Source organism: Equus przewalskii, chromosome 5, assembly GCF_037783145.1.
Source record: "Equus przewalskii isolate Varuska chromosome 5, EquPr2, whole genome shotgun sequence".
Lineage (NCBI taxonomy): Eukaryota > Metazoa > Chordata > Mammalia > Perissodactyla > Equidae > Equus > Equus przewalskii.
The window spans coordinates 73,392,120-73,409,287 of record NC_091835.1 but is presented as its reverse complement, the minus strand read 5'-3'; the positions used below and the strand labels follow the sequence as shown (position 1 = coordinate 73,409,287).

Here is a 17,168-nt window from a genome sequence, read left to right as displayed (position 1 = left end):
CAGGAGATTCTCAGGAGAGGAGCAGTGTCACAGTAGAAATGATCAATGACATTGGAGTCACAGAAACTTGATTTTTTCCATTAAATCCACAGTCACTAAAAATATATCAATAAATTCACTCTGATGCAAAATTATGTTTACTTTCTTTCTGGAATATTACCCTCAGAATCTATTCTCACATATATTCCCCAGGCTTTTGTCAATATAAGTTAGCGAATTAGTGCTATGGTCTGAATGTGCCCCCCCCAAAATTCATATATTGAAATTCTAACCCCCAAATATGATGGTATTAGTAGATTGGGCTCTCGTGAGGTGACTGGGTCATGAAGGTGGACACTCGTGAATGAGATTAGTGCCCTTATAAAAGAGGCTCCAGAAATATCCATGTGTGTATAAGATGAGAAATATGCAATCCAGAAGGCCCTCACCTAACCATGATGGCACCCTGGTCTCTGTTTCTAGCCTCCAGAACTGTGAGAAATACATTTCTTGGTGTATAAGCACATGGTCGTGGCTATTTTGTTATAGCAGCCCAAACAAACTAAATCACTCACCACAATACTTTTGACATATAAGTCTTTCCTTTGAGATTTGATATTTAATTGACCCCCTCAACCGTGCTGGGTATGATTGGTTTTTAATATGGAGGCAATGAATTTTGGTAGGCATGGGTCGAAAAGACTCCTGGAATCCATTTTACAGCTTGAAGTTTTCAGAAGTTTGCTGAAAGTATTTATTCCCACTATATATGGGACTGAGATGTTTTGAGAAGTTTATGTTCATTTTTGAAGGTGGAGAGGCCTCAGCTAAATGTGACTTAGAGAATAATAAAGTCCACGTTAAAGAGTGAGAAAGACAAAGGAAGAAATATTTGGCAAAGACCAACGAATCTTATTCCTCTGTAAAATGAGGATAATGAAACTTTATCTTCCTCAAAGCAAATGGCTTTCCAAAGATCTCTTGAGGTCCTGTGTAGCCTAAGATCTACGACCCAAGGAAAGTGTTTCATTACTTTGCATTTTCCTCATAAACATATGAATGATTATTTCAACAAAAGCAAAAAAAAGGAAGAAGAAGAAGAAGAATTGGTCACCAGATGACGTAAAATATTTTAATGTGAACTAAACAGATTGGGAAAAATTGCAAATACAGAAGATAAAAGTCAAATTATGAAAGTTTTTCTGCTTCTTTGTGTTTACTTGTATATAATATTATCAGTGCAATAGGCTATCCTTTTGAAATGTCTGGATTCACATCACTTGAGAAAAGATAACAAAAGAAGAATTCCACTTAGTTAATGAAATTTGGAGTAGAATTTAAATGAGTGAATTTTTATAGATGTTACTGCTGAACAGCAGAATATTGAGAAGTTGGGTGTGGGTAACAGTGTGTTTATGGAAGATCTCAAGATAGTGAGTATTGCGTGCAAACTTTCCCCGTTAATTCTATTTATTTTCCTATTTTTTATTTTATTATTTTTTTGAAGTCAGCTATGAAAAACCACACGATAGTGACAACCTTTATTCTTCTTGGACTGACTGATGATCTACAATTCCATTGGTCATTTTTCTTCTCCTTCTTTTCACCTACATTCCGAGAGTCGCTGAGAATCTGACCATCACCCCCCTCACTCTGCTGGATTCAAATCTAAAGATGCCCATGTATTTCTTCCTCTCAAATTTCTCATTTTTAGAAATCTTGTTCACAACTGTCTGCATCCCCAAATTTCTTGTCAGTATAGCAACAGGTGATATGACCATTTCTTACAATAGTTGTGGAACACAGGTGCTTTTTACTATTCTCTTGGGACCAACCGATTTTTTTCTGCTAGCTGCTGTGTTCTCTGACCTCTATGTGGCCATCTGCAAACCCCTGCATTGCACCACCATCATGAGTGGCAGAGTCTGCAGCTTGTTAGTCTTTGCTTCATGGTTGGCTGGTTTCATAAATTTTTCCACCACTGCTTATGGGTCTCCAGCTTGATTTCTGTGCAGTCAACACTTTAGATTATTTCTTCTGTGATTTTTCTCCTATACTGCAGCTCTCTTGCACAGACACAGATTAAATAGAATTAATGGTGCTTCTCTCAGCCATTTCGACACTCCTTGTTACACTGGTGTCAGTGGTTCTCTCCTACACAAACATCATCAGGACTGTACTGAAGATTCCATCTTTCCCACAGATGAAGAGAGTCTTTTCTGCATGTTCTTCTCACATAGTTGTTGTGTCCTCTTCTTGTGATGGCTGCATCTTCATGTATGTGAAACCCTCTGCAAAGGAGAGAGTGTCTTTAAATAAACCGATAGCTCTGTTCAGTACTTCTGTTGCCCCCATGTTGAATCCCTTCATTTATACCCTGAGAAAGAAACAAGTAAAAGATGTTTTTAAGCATATGATCAAAATGAAAGAATCTTTCTCAATTAAGTGAACCACTTTAGTGATATTACTGGGGTTATGAGTAAAATAAAACAAGAAGAGTGGAGTGTGTCACAGAGCTCTTCAACATTTGTATTCAAATGATGTTACCTATCTTGCGACTTATAATTTCCATTGTGGCTTACCTAATCTTCAAAGTCTAAACTCACTGCTAATTTTCCCTCATGCTGAGAGCACATATAAAAGGTAACTCTTGTTTATTTTCAAATTCATTTGTCATTTTATTTGGTGCCTCTATAGATTTTCTTTCAAAATTGTCTCAGAGAGAGACAAAGTGGGACTTCATTTTCTCCACTTTCCTTTCCACTGTTCTGGAATTCAGAGGTTCAACTTGGTATGTATTTTATATAAAACAATTCACAAACTAGATTTGATCACCTAATCAGGTTTTTATTGTTGGATTCAGAATTTGACATCTGATTTCTTACTGTACTTAATAGAAACTTGGAGCAAATTTATTTAATGGCATTTCTTACATTACACATCTTGATAGTTTCAAATATTCGATCAAGCTTAGAGTTATAGCGTATTTTTAGAAACAGATTAAAGGAAATCCAGAGAGGTTAAAGTTCTACTTCCCTTGCAGTAATCAGATAGAAATTATAGCTAACATTTATTGATTGCTTACAATGGCTAGGATTTAGCTCCAATCTTCAAAACTGTCTAAGACAGGCATCAATATGCTCATTTATGCATAAAAATCTAAGGCATATTTCGAGCTTAAATAACTTGCTGATGGCAAAAAAAGGAAACCCACAACTCACTGATGACAAAATACAGTTTCTTGATATCCATGCATCTTTCACACCTCGTTAGGAAAATAAAGTGGAAATCCCTTTGTTCATATGTCATTTAGGAGACGAAAACATAGTGAGATCTTTATAGAGCATTCCAAAGAGTTTAAGGAATGGCAAAGATAAAATTAAGCCCTTATGAGTTCTAATGGAGTACTTTCTTTCTTTCATTTTTTGCTGAGGAAGATTCACCCTGAGCTAACATTTGTTGCCAATCTTCTTTCTCTCTCTCTCTTTTTTTTTTTTTTTTTTGCTTGAGGAAGATTAGCCTTGAGCCAGCATCTATGCCAATCTTCCTCTATTTTTATGTGGGTCACCACTATATCATGGCTTATGGGTGGTGTAGGTCCACACCCGAGATCCAAATCCACAAATCCAGGACACTGAAGCAGAGTAAACCAAATTTAACCACTATGGCATGGGACCAGCATCTAGATTACTTTATTTTTCAAAGTAAGTGATTTGAGCATTAGCAATTAGATGTAATTGCTAATCATGTGAAAAGCAAAATATTCTTCTACTCTATCCTCCATTAACCTTCCTGTCTCACCTAAGATGAGGAAAAAACCAATCAACATGTGTCATGTCATTAAGGAAAATGACTGGGTATGCTATAGCCAAGGAAGAGAGTAGAGGCCAGTGAGGAAAAAAGATATGCCATAGGAGAAAAAATTTTGAAGAGCACAACCCAGGGACAAAGGCCTAATAAAAGGCTGAGATTTAGTTGGAAGATTATGGAATGCTCTGACTCCTCTCACACAGCCACCACAAATATAGGGATCCAGTTTAATAATAGTGATTACAGTTGAAAGAGCTGTAAGAGGCAGGCTCCATCTAGAGGTGGAGTTCTTAGGAAAATACAAAGTCAAGAGAGAAAGAAAAATAAGGACACAAGAGGAACTAGAAGTTTCTGGCACCAAAGCTACAGGAAATATTAAACATAGGCCAGCTCCTAGAGAAATTAATATAAACCCTCATGCTAAAGGCCTATTTACCTCCATTCCTATTACATGATACAGTATGTCCAGCTTTCAACAAGAATTACAAACATGACACAAGCCAAGAAAAGTAGTCTGGAGAGAGAAAGGAATTGTCAAAACCAGACTCAGAAAGGACACAGATGTTGGCATTATCAGCTAGAGAATTTGAAATAAATATGCTATTATGTTAAGAGCTCTAAGCAAAAGCATAAGCAATATTTTTTTTTTTTTAAGATTTTATTTTTTCCTTTTTCTCCCCAAAGCCCCCCAGTACATAGTTGTATATTCTTCGTTGTGGGTCCTTCTAGTTGTGGCATATGGGACGCTGCCTCAGCGTGGTTTCATGAGCAGTGCCATGTGCGCGCCCAGGATTCGAACCAACGAAACACTGGGCCGCCTGCAGCGGAGCGCGCGAACTTAACCACTCGGCCACGGGGCCAGCCCCCAAAAGCATAAGCAATATTGAAGAACAGATAGGAAAGTAAGCACAAAGATGGAAACTCTATGAAGAATCAAAGGTAATGTGAGAAATGAAAAATCATTTGATAGAAAGAAAGAATGCCATCGATGGGACCATGGTCAGTCAGCTGGACATGTCTGATGAAAGAATCAGTGCACTTGTAGGTAGGTCAGTGACAAATTTCTAAACCAAAACACTGAAACACAAAGATTAAAAAAAAGAAAGAAAGAAAAAGAGAACGTCCAACCACTATTGGTTTATTTACAGAGTAAAACATGCACACAATTGAAAGAACAGAGGAAGAAGAAAAAAGAAGAAATAACCAAAGTAATAGTGGTTAAGACCTTTCAAAATTAATGACAGAGAATAAACCATAGATCTAAGATGTTCGGAGAACACCACATAAGATATATAGCAAAATAAACAAACCAACAAAAAGCCACAGGTAGGCATAAAATAGTCAAACAGCAGCAAATGGAAGATCAAAAAGGAAATCTTAAAAAGAGTCGGGGAAGTTAACACGTGACCTGTAGAAGAATTTTCTGAGATCTCATCAGAAACCATGCAAACAGAAGGGCAATGTAGTGAAATATTTAAAGTGCTGGAAGTAGAAAAATAAAATCACCAACAAAGAATTCTATACTTAGTGAAATTATCCTTCAAGTGAAAGGAAAACCAAGAAAATAAATTAAAAAAATAGAATTAACAATTTACCCCTGGCACATATGTCTTGTAAGAAATGTTTTAAGAGAGAAATTCTTCAGGGAGAACGAAAATAATAGAATAAATAACAATATATATATAGTTATAGTAGCAATATTAGTAAAAATCCAGCCCTTAGGAACGTAGGGAAGTGAAAAAGTCTTTTCCTTCCTGAAATATGGCAGTCAGATGTCTTAAAAAAACTTCCTGATACAGAAAGCCTAAAAGTTCTTAAATAAAGTGGAAAGAAAATGAAAAGGTGAATGGCTGAGCTGGGGGGAAAGTAAGTGAAATTTGAAATATCTAGAAAGATGGAAAGAGTGAACAAGTCCTGAAATGGGTCATTACAGGTAAGATTGAGGGAACAAGTGATGGCCTAGGTGTTGGATGTTACTGAACTTCAAAAAATGGGGTCATGAAGCAAAGTCTGGGCTCCTTATACGATGGTTAGTTGTGCTGCATGCAGATACGTTAGCTGGAGCAAGGGAAAGCTACCTTCCTCGAAACCTGAATAAGAAATATAAAATCTTCACCAAAAAGAGATAAATGTGGACACTCGTCCCCCTTGACCTCAGATATGGGTGGAAGGAAAAGAAAGCTTCCTTTAGAACTTCTTTCTCATCCCTACAGATAGACATATTTCAAAGTAGACTGAATATTCCCTCAAATTTTGAATGCCACCAACACAAAATTTATCTAACAGAGGTCCCAGTGATTAGCATCCAAACACAAAAGAGCTGCAAGTGCCAATCATTTTTCTGGGACCCAAATATTCATACGGATACCATTCTAAAGAATGTGACTTCACAATAAAATATCTAATAATATTTGCATGGCAGGTCTTCACAAGTAATCACAAGCAGGAACAATAAACTACTGAAACACTAAGGTCATGAAAATTGTAGAAGTTTCAAGACTCATACAAAGCCTGTCAAATAGTGTATAACAGCTTAAAGTAATAAAAGAGAGTAAAGCAATTTTGTGTAGGGGTAAGAGACTGTTGAAGAGAAAGTTTTGGAAAAAGTAGAACTTATTTAAATGAAAATAAAAATAATAGAAATAAAAATTTATATATAGGTTAAACAGTCAATTGACATATTTATGAAGTCTGTCAACAAGAAAATACTTCTCAATAAATTATTTAGAATACCATGTAGAAAGACAAGATAATATAAATATGAAAGACTTCACAAAATAGAAATAGCCCTGAGAGTTAGTTTTTCAAAAACATCAGAAAATGAGAAAAATATAAACCACAAATTGAGAGGCAATATTTGCCTATCTAGAATGATTAGTGTCTGTAATATATGAAAGCACTTTTGTGAAACCATAGGGAATAGATAAACAGCTTACATAAAACTGGCTTAACTTCACAGGGCATGAAATACCCGAAGATGAGTTTCAACCTCTTTTCTTTAGAAAAATGTTGTTCACATCACTATGAAGAAAGTAATCTCAGAGAACTTTGAATACATATCAACCTTCAGATGGAAAACAGCTGGAAAGACTGGGAAATATGAGAATCATGTGCTAGACATAAATCGGAGAGATAACAAGACAGGGAAGAGTTATCAGGCCAGAATACAGGGTTTGACCTCCAAAACATATAAAGAACTCATACAACTCAACAAAAAGAGAAAAAAAACACAACCAGATCAATAAATGGGTAGAGGATATGAGCAGACATCTTTCCAAAGAAGATATACAGATGGCCACGAAACGATGTTCAACATCACTAATTAGGGAAATGCAAATCAAAACTACAATGAGATATCACCTTACACCCATAAGAATGGCTATAATTACCAAGACGAAAAACAACAAATGTTGGAGAGGATGTGGAGAAAAGGGAAGGCTCCTTTGCTGCTGGTGGGAATGCAAACTGTTGCAGCCTCTATGGAAAACAGTTTGGAGATTTCACAAAAAATTAAAAATAGGAATACCTTATGATCCAGCTATCCCACTACTGGGTATTTATACAAAAAACTTTAAATCAATGAACCAAAGAAATTTATGGGAGGATCAGTGTTACTTTTTATGTTTGTTTTATTTTCCAAGTCACACAGAATTGAGGCATTGTTAATGATTTACTGGGAAGTTATCCAAGTGTTGAACCTAAAGCACATTGATAACACACATGAATAGGCAAGCAAATGGAGTTAGAAAATCTTAAGCAATGTAATAAAAAAAAGAAAAGGAAATATAATGTGAAAATTGGTAATGAATGAGAACATATCTCAATTAACAAATTACATGCTATAGCTAAATTCAGATATAGGAAACATAAAATCTTTAAATAGTCTATTGGGGTAAAGTTTTTGAAATATGGATCGTGTATTGACACTAATCAAATTGTGGAACTAAATTTCAAGAGCTGATAAGCCTCTTGTTGAGTGGTAAGCAGCATTTATTCAAGTACGACCAAGGGAAGAATATCTCAACATTCTTGCAAAGATGACTGAAGAATCAGAGAATACATTCATTTCGATAAACTCTAAGTAAATTTGTGAAAATACTTGCACATAAAGCCTCTTAATATGGAATATTCTGTGGTTGAGAATGCAGAAAAATATTTTTATGAACAATAACTTGTGCTGCCGACTTGTAGTTAGCCCTTGGGTAACTGGCTTCCTAACGATGTTTCCCTCTTTGGTCCTGGGCTTCAAGCTGGATTTCTGTGCTTACAAAACTATTGACCACTTCCTCTGTGACACTTCTTCTATCCTGCCGATCTCTTACTTCATTGAATTGACGGCTTTTGTCTTAGCTGTGGTGACGCCTGTTGTCACTGGTTTGTTAGTGGGCCTCTCCTACAGGGACATCATCAAGACCATTCTAAAATTCCGTTCTGTTCAACAATGAGCAAAGTCCTTTTCCACCTGTTCCTCACACATAGTTGTTGTCTCTCATTACTTGTGAGACCTGTATCTTTATGTATATGAAACTATCAGCAAATGAAAGTGTGACTTTAACTAAAGGTGTAGCTGTGCTCAATACCTGTGTTGCTCCTTTACTAAACCCCTTGTGGGGGACTGGAATTGGCCACCCCAAGATATGTCTTTTTGGCGTCAGGATTATTTGAGGCTGATTGCTTTTGATAAACTGGGACAGGGAAGGAGGCTCTGAGGAATGGAGCTTGCCCTTTGTTAGGACACATTTACATTTGTAAGGTAAATCTCTATCTGTAAAAGGTGCCTCCCTCTCTGTACCAGGAAGAAGAAAGGAGATGACCTTCTCTCTAGAAACTCCTAATCAATGCCAAAGGCAAGGACTTAAATCTGCATTTTATTGTGCTTGTCTGGTAACCTCCTGTAACTGACTTCCCTTCCCCTCCCAACGTTGACATTTCCTTCAGGATTAAGCATCTTTCCTTAGGCTAGGAACTGATTGCTGTGCCCACCTGTCACCACCCAGCTCAAGACAATAGACTTGCCTCCTGCCACACCCTCCGAGATAGCAGAGCCCTACCTGCTGTGTCCATCAAGGGCTGTGCCTCCAGGGACAGGGCAATCTTGTGACTATTGTGGGAGGGACATTTCAATCACATGTGAAACATCCTGTTTGGGGGTATGTAACCACTATGTGCACCCCACTTCTTCAGTGCCCTTTCTTCCTTCGGGGAGAAAGGCCCCAGGTCATGGTTCCTCATAAAGCTTTGTTTAATTTTCTCTTGCTATTCTGTCTCATGTGAATTTAACTCATTCTCCAGCCAGACGAACCCACATTTAGGCAGAGGAAAAGTCTTCCTTCCCTACACCCTTCATTTACACCCTAAGGAATCGACAGGTGGAAGAAGCTCTGAAGGATATGCTGGCATTTCTTGTAAAAGAAACTGAAAACCATGAACTTTAAAAGACTGACTTCTCTTGCTCAGCATATGTTTCTGAGTCACCCAGGCTATTGAATGCATCCTTAGCTCATTCCTTCTTGCTAAAGTGATTTAGCCAATCTAAATTTAGCATATTTGATTTAGCACGTGTAATTATTTAGAATTTCTGGCGTCCTTTTCTCATAGTCAGCTTTCCCTCTCCTGTTCCCACACCTTGATATTCTGATTCTCCGTGATATCTCTTCACAAGACTGAATTGTTTACTTTGACCAATGTGAAAAGTCAGTACATACAATAGTCCAAAATGTCAAACCTTGTAAGCCTCTATCCTCCCATTATGACCTTTTGAAATAAGCTGTAGACCAAAAGGAAATTAACTGGAAGGAATTATTCTCCTATACCTTGATGACTCTACTCCTTAATTCTTATCCTCCGAGGCAGTTGGAATTACAGCAATTGTCTTTAGCGGGAAATAAGAAGGATATGTGTAGAGCAACACCATTTACCACTCTGTTGCTCTTTTTCTGAGTTTCGACTCACCTCCAAACGAATTCCATGGAGCCTTTTTTTGATATAGCAGTTTGGAACATTCAATCTGCTTTTCTCTTTTGTGCTATCAGCTAATTTGAACTTTTGGAGTTTTCATTCATAAGGACTTGCTGTACAATAGTACACTGTCTTACTTTCTGTCTTTGCTAACCATGAATCAGTATATCTGGTATAAAGTTTACTGTCAAATATATATGGGATCACAAAATATTGCGATCATGGGAATTACAAATTTGATGATTCTGACAGCATGGATTTTACATCAGTCAGGGTTTAATAGAAAGTAGAATTTCTGTTTGTATTCAGAAAATAAAGCAGATAATAGGAAAATTACAGCTTTTAAAAATAATGGGAGAGATCAAGGAGCAAAAATTTGAACACTGGATAGAATGTTGAGGAAACCAATACCACAGATCCCAGGTTGAAGCCCTGTACAGAATGGTTCGAGAAAATTTAGTGGGAAATCCCAGTGACTCTGGGTAATCTCTGAGAAAGCATCCACCAATAGTCTTAGCAGTAAAGTGGGTAGTTCTCACTTACTGAGAATCCACTATGGTTCTCGCCTCTGCTTTCCAGTCTAAGCACCAACTCCTCTGGAGAGTAAGAGCCTCTGCTTCTCTTCCAACTTCTAAATTGTGCACAAAGTCCTCTAAATGACAATCTATAAATTAGAACCATACAGGGAAAGGGACTCCAGGAAATGTCATCCACATAGGTATGAGCTCCGGGAAAATATTCCTCAAGCAAAAACAGGAAGATTGGCAACAGATGTTAGCTCAGGGTGAAAGAATGAAGAAAAAGTTTGGTAAAGGTAGGGAAACAAATCATATTACTATTATAGTACTTTAATTTTCTCATGAGACCTACAAGTTTATATATTAGGCTCTAGAATTGTGTCCCAGGGAGAATAAGACCTCTGCTACAATGTCTTCTAGGATAAATTCTTTGCACTCAATGAACCCTAGACCCTAGAAAGAAAACTATGTTTGTTCACTTGTTAATAAATTCATTCATGTATTCATTCATTCAATATTCTATCCTTATTTTTAAACCTGTGCAGATTGCATGAAGTGGGTTTGTTTTTTTTAAAGTGAGCATCGGGGTGATTTTTCAGAAGGAAGATTTATGGTTAAAAAATTAACACAAATATATATCTCAGAGTCATTTTATCAAAGAATAGTTAATACATGTTTGTGCTAATTTTTGACTTGGATATTTATTTTCCTACTCACAAATAACTTGAAGCTCATCATATCCTATATTTCTTTGTTATACTGAAGGCATGTGTTATGTCTCATTTTATATACTCTCCTTGTTTACCTACATTATTTTAAAAAATATGTAAAAGAGGAAGATTTAGGGAGCTACCAATACCCTTATGTCTCCTGGCAGTTTGATAGGAATTTCATAAATAATAATATCTCTCCTATAGAGAGCATTTATTCTGTGCCATATGCTGAACTAAGTATGTTCTATACTAGGTCTTATTTAATCTTCATAACTCTATGGCAAATTAGACATGATTATCAATTTCTTATGAATGTGTAAATTGTTGCTCAGAAAGGTAAAGTAACTTACCTGAGGTCTTGAGCTATAATACTCAATATGATAGTTTGATTTAAGAAAAACAAAATAAACAGAAAAAACTTGTGTTTGGTCTATTTTATACATACTTGAATCTCTGTAAGGACCTGAAATATTAGCATAGCTTTTATTAAGGGCTTGCACAATTTTACTGTTTTTTTTTTCACTCACACTATCTCATTTGGGCATGATTATATTACTATAGACTAGTGAGGGAAGATACTAACTCCAAATATCATAATTGGCATATAAATTACAACATTAATCAATCGAAACAAGAAACTCCTCAGTTGCCATTCTTGCTGAGGAAGAGTGAGCAGGAAAAAAAGTACTATGTATTAATTGTATTATGCTACCAAAATTTCTTATTGGAAGGAAGATTAAAAATAATGGAATTAATTAACATACTTAGTACAATGTGGTAGATTATCAGCTTAAAAAAATGGCATGGAGCATTGAGTAGATATCTGCATCAAGAATTAAGATATTTGGTTGCTAAACTCTGTCTGAAAAATAATGCTAAGGGAAACACAAGTCACACTTAGTGTCATTGTCACCATAAACCCCTACAGATATGAATGTTTCTATTTCTGAAATTGTTATTAAATATGACTGGATGATCTCTCTTTTCCTTTGATTTGATTCAATGAAACCTGCTATGAATGCTGAGAATTGAATCTGCCCATCATTATTGAAATTTATAAATATAAATTCTCCTGAATTCTCCAGGGAATTAGTCATCTAAATTAATTGTGAGAAAAAAGAGTAAAAACCACCTAATAAGACTGTCCTTCCAACCACTGGATTGTTCCTCCTGAGGAGTCTGTTTCATTCAGGCCAAGAGAAGTTCTTAAAGAAACCCTGTGTCACAGCCCAAAACCCAGAATGATTGAGCAGTGCCCCACATAAATTTAGAGTAATCATGAAAGTGAACTAGATGTTATCCACAGCATTGAATTAAGCAATCTTCCTTTTCTCTAATGTATTATCCTAAACCCTGAACAACTCATCAAATGCAATAAGAAGAAAGAAACAGTGATATAATCAATAAAGCACATTGCTCTGGAGATATGATTTGTGAAATTTGTCTCATGACCTCTAATGAGGTTCAACTGGACAAAAAAAAATTTACTAAACATAGAAAGAGTTGAAGCAAGCAGACTTTCAAAGTTATTGCATTACTAAAGGTTAATTCCACACAGTGCAACACAAAATTTCATTAAAAACAACAACAAAACACACCAGAAGTAAAATGGAACCATTCTAAGACTCTTCTCTCAGTCTCTCAAAGAAACATCTTTTGGTCCTTGGAACTTAATGTATCCTTTAATATAGTGTCCTTTTTTCACCTTAGGTATCAAAGAAAACATCAATATTGAGTTTCTAGAGGGTTACTGCTAACATGAACTTGATGGTAGGGATTTGGGAAGGGCAAGATATTAAGGTGTTTTCAGAATAATGCCTTGAAGATGCTTTGTAAACATCTTATTTAAAAAAATATTAAATATTGTTGATTTTCATTTTGAACAGCTCAAAGAACCTGTCTCAGAAATTCTTAGAAGGCAAGTGAGAATTGATTTTGATGAAATGGGTGGAAGGAAATATAAAGCTAATAACATAAACCATGTTCCTCCAGGGAGAAACATGGATCCACATTCAGAAATAAAAAGCTGAAAAGATGAGTTAAGTGCTCGGAGATATCCTTCACACTCTGCATGCCTACATCTTTGGGATGGCTGAAAGCTCTAGGAATTATATGCACCTTGTTAAACGTTGAAGTTTATTTCTCTCAAAAGGCGACGAATGAATGAATGCAGATAATTCTTATCAGACTTATTTGATGTTGGGAAATGAATACAATCCACTGAATTTTAATAAACATTTTCCCATAAAAAAGTATAATATCCTATCTGCAATTCTGTGTTATTGGATATCTCTTGCTAGAGTTTCTTTAAGCCTGTTTTCTCTGCTCCTTGAAGACTGGCTATATAAACATTAATTTTCAGTGAAGCTGCCATGAACCCTGACTATTAACACCTTTCTTCACAGCTCTTCATACACTCCTTCACAGGGTTAATCAGTAGCCAAAAGGCGTAAGTCATTGTATTATTATTCAGAAAAGTGTTAAAATTAACAGGAAACTTAAGGGGAAAAATAAATATGTGAAAAAGTTGAAATAAGGTTAAAAATAGAGTGCAATGATACATTATTGACTATGGAATTTTAATAATATAAAATATATATTTTTTAAAATTTAGATCTCTAATGTCAATAAGTTATTGCTTAAATTTCAATCTTGAGATTGAAACCAAATCTTGTCTGTTTGAGGACAGTGAATTTTGTGACTTCAAGGTGTTATGAAAAACTAGCTCTTTCAATGAAAAGCAAACCCTGATGAAGGAAGAGTGATGGCACTGAGTAAGAGTAAAGTTAATTAAAAGGATGAATTGTAAGGGAATTTAAGGAAAATAACTTTGAAATAATATTTTATGATATATAATTTTAAATTATGTATCAAAAATATTAACTTCCTTTACATATCCTTTGTTATAAATTAACTTACTACAGGGAATTTAGGCCAAGTAGATAAATACATCTTGACAAGTAGGTAAAGTATGAAGATACATCTTGTAAAACAAAGATGCAACCTACATAACGTACAGCCTAGAATTTGGCATAAAATAGAGAACCGCACCTTATGGCAGGAGGAGATTCAACAACAAACTCAACAGTAATTAATTAATTATGCAAGTGTTTCTTTTGAAACGACCATGACTATACCAGGCACTGGATTAGGTTGCAATAGCTTTGAAGGTGAGACTCTGTCCCAACTTTCAGAAATGCCAGAGCAGTGGACCAGTTCACTGGAGATTTCAGCATAGGATGTGTGGTGGGCTGGGAAGAATGATTATAAGATTTTTATGAACTCAAACAATGAGAATCAAACCCAGTACTGTGGGAATAAGGAAAGAGGTGGATTTGAGTATCATTAAAATCTGCTACTTACAATGCCAGCTGGATATATGTATTTTATTTAATGCAAGCTTCACAATCATTCTCATAAAATTTACTATTGCTAATCAGGGGCTGAGAAATAAAGTGGCCATTGGTAGCAATGTTGGCGTGCTACAAACACCTAACATGCCTCAAATGTGCTGATCAAATCCTAGCTGAAGATGAGAGCAGTGGATTGTGTCTGGGGGTTGGATGGGGTTGGTGATGGGGTGGAGAAGGCAGATGTACCATGGTGGGAGAGGTCACCATGCACACAAAGTGGAAGAACAAGGCTAGGATTCACTTGCCTAGAATGCCTGACAGGTACTGTACGACCAGGTGATTCGACCTCAATTTTGTTGTCATTGTTTCTATGTGATTCTCTTGGTGCTAAATTTATTCATTATTATTTATCTTAGACGCAGCTTTTTATGCAGGACACCATCTTAATCTCAAGGTTTTCAGCTTAGTGGTTAGGGAACATTTTCTCCATTGAACAGAGCCTTGCAGGGCTTTTATTAAATGCTAAGCATCTCTATAAAAGCCTCACATATATTAACTTATTTAATGCTCACAATAACCTTAGAAGATAGGCTTGTATACAGAGCAATAAACTGCGTATTTATAGATGAAGCACAGATCGACTTTCAGACCTAGTCAGTGTCTTGGATTCAAACCTAGATATCCTCAGTCTTCCTTATGGAAATATCTACGGTAATGCCATTTAAATTTTATTTAAAAGGAGAAAAATTAAAATTTACTATTTTAAAAGCACATACAAATAAAGAAATTTAACTAATAACACTAGATTTCTTCTTTTTTTTTTTTAAGGAAGATTAATGCCGAGTTAACATCTGCCTCCAATTGTCCTCTTTTTGCTGAGGAAGATTGGCCTTCAGCTAACATCTGTGCCCATTTTCCTCTAATTTTTATATGTGAGATGCTTGCCACAGGTTAGCTTTATAAGCGGTGCCTAGGTCCGCACCCTGGAACTGAGCCAGTGAACCTCAGGCTGCCAAAGCAGAGCATGCAAACCTAACCGCTACACAACTAGGCCAGCTTCAACCCTAGCTTTCTTGGAGATGACTCATCTAACTCTTTAACTGCGGAAAATTCTTCAATATAATAATGATAATAATAATAATAGTTATTTCAAATAGAAAGGAAAATAAGTTGTATAGGAATAAAAGTCATAAAAATGACACATAAGTAGGCTGAAATGGCATAAAATATCGCCATGGATTCGGACGCAAACAACCCCAATTTAAGACCTTCCAGCTTAATTTATTTTGCGCCTCTTTCTCCCCTATGTCTCTACATCTGAAGATGCTCATGGCAATGACTTTAGTGTTTCTGACTTCCAACACGGTAGTAGTAGGAGTTGGAAAAGCTGAGTGTGAGCAAAAGTTGATAGATGGCTGAAGACAAAACAGTCACTTAAAAATTAATAAAGTAAATTTCCCATTTTTGAGGATTCTTGATGTAATGAAACTTTTAACTTAGACTGAGAAACCTGTATAGGGATTGGAGCAATGGCACAAAGGGGTTCTCATTGGGCAGGAACCTCACAGGCACATCTCTGAAAGTTCACAGCTGGCATTTGGAGTCAGAAAAGTCTGGGAACAAATCCCTGCCCAACTGCTGCAAGCCTGGTGATACTTTTTTTCTTAAGTCAGCCTCAACCAAAGAGTTTTCACCTGTAAAACAGAGGAAATTAAAGGATCACTGTTATCAATTTGCTTTAAATTTCCCCTGAGGTGAAACGACACACTATTTCAGCCAAATTCCAGCTCCACTCTTGGATATATGTTAAGCCACTCTTCAGGTTTGTTCTTTGTGCTTCCTTCCATAGGTCTGGCAGGAAAAAAACAAATAAGCAATTGAAGAATGAGAAACCAGACAGAAATAACAAAGTTCCTCCTCCTGGGACTGTCAGATGACCCAAAGCTCCAGGTGGTCATCTTCGTCTTTCTGCTCATCACCCACATGCTCAGCATCACTGGGAACCTGACCATCATCACCCTCACCCTGCTGGATTCCCCCCTCCAGACCCCCATGTATTTCCTCCTTAGAAATTTCTCTTTATTAGAAGTTTCATTCACAACTGTCGGTATACCCAAGTTCCTAAGTACCATTATTTCAGGAAATAAAACCATTTCCTTCAATGATTGCATTGCTCAGTTATTTTTTCTCATTCTCTTGGGAGTCACTGAATTTTACCCTCTGGTTGCCATGTCCTGTGACCGTTATATCACCATCTGCAAACCTCTTCATTATGACATTATGACCATCATGAATCAGAGAGTTTACACACTCCTTGTCTTTGCTTACTGGCTTGCTTCATTCTTAATCATATTCCCTGTACTCATTTTGCTTTTAAAACTTGATTACTGTAGGTCTAATATTATTGACCATTTTACCTGTGACTTTTAAATTGTCATATACTCTTCTCCATGTGGATGAAATACTCAATAGTTCCTGATTAGATACAACTAAGTATGAGAAGACTGAAGTACTTGAAACTCCCACAAAATAATAATTAACTGAAACGAGAAAAAAAAACAATGGAGAAGTGCTGCAATGGAACAAAATAATTAATGCCATATACTGGTGTGTTTCAATCAGAGAGAACATACATAATTTCTATCTGTACTATATATTGAAAAAGTACTTTGATGAGCTAAGAATTTTTGAATAAACATTGCAAACTGATACTGGTATACTTGTCTAGATGTTATGAGAACTTTACCAGTAATATATGAAATATGCATAGAAAATACATTTCAAGTAATTCTTATGTTCTCTCTACTTAGAACATTTAAACAGAATTTAGCTCATTT

The 17,168-nt window shown here is 36.1% G+C and overlaps 1 pseudogene; it reads left to right on the top strand.

Annotated features, from left to right (window-relative positions):
• Positions 1-1,492: 1,492 nt before the first annotated feature.
• LOC103551490 (olfactory receptor 6C74-like) lies at positions 1,493-2,428 on the top strand (annotated as a pseudogene).
• Positions 2,429-17,168: the final 14,740 nt, after the last annotated feature.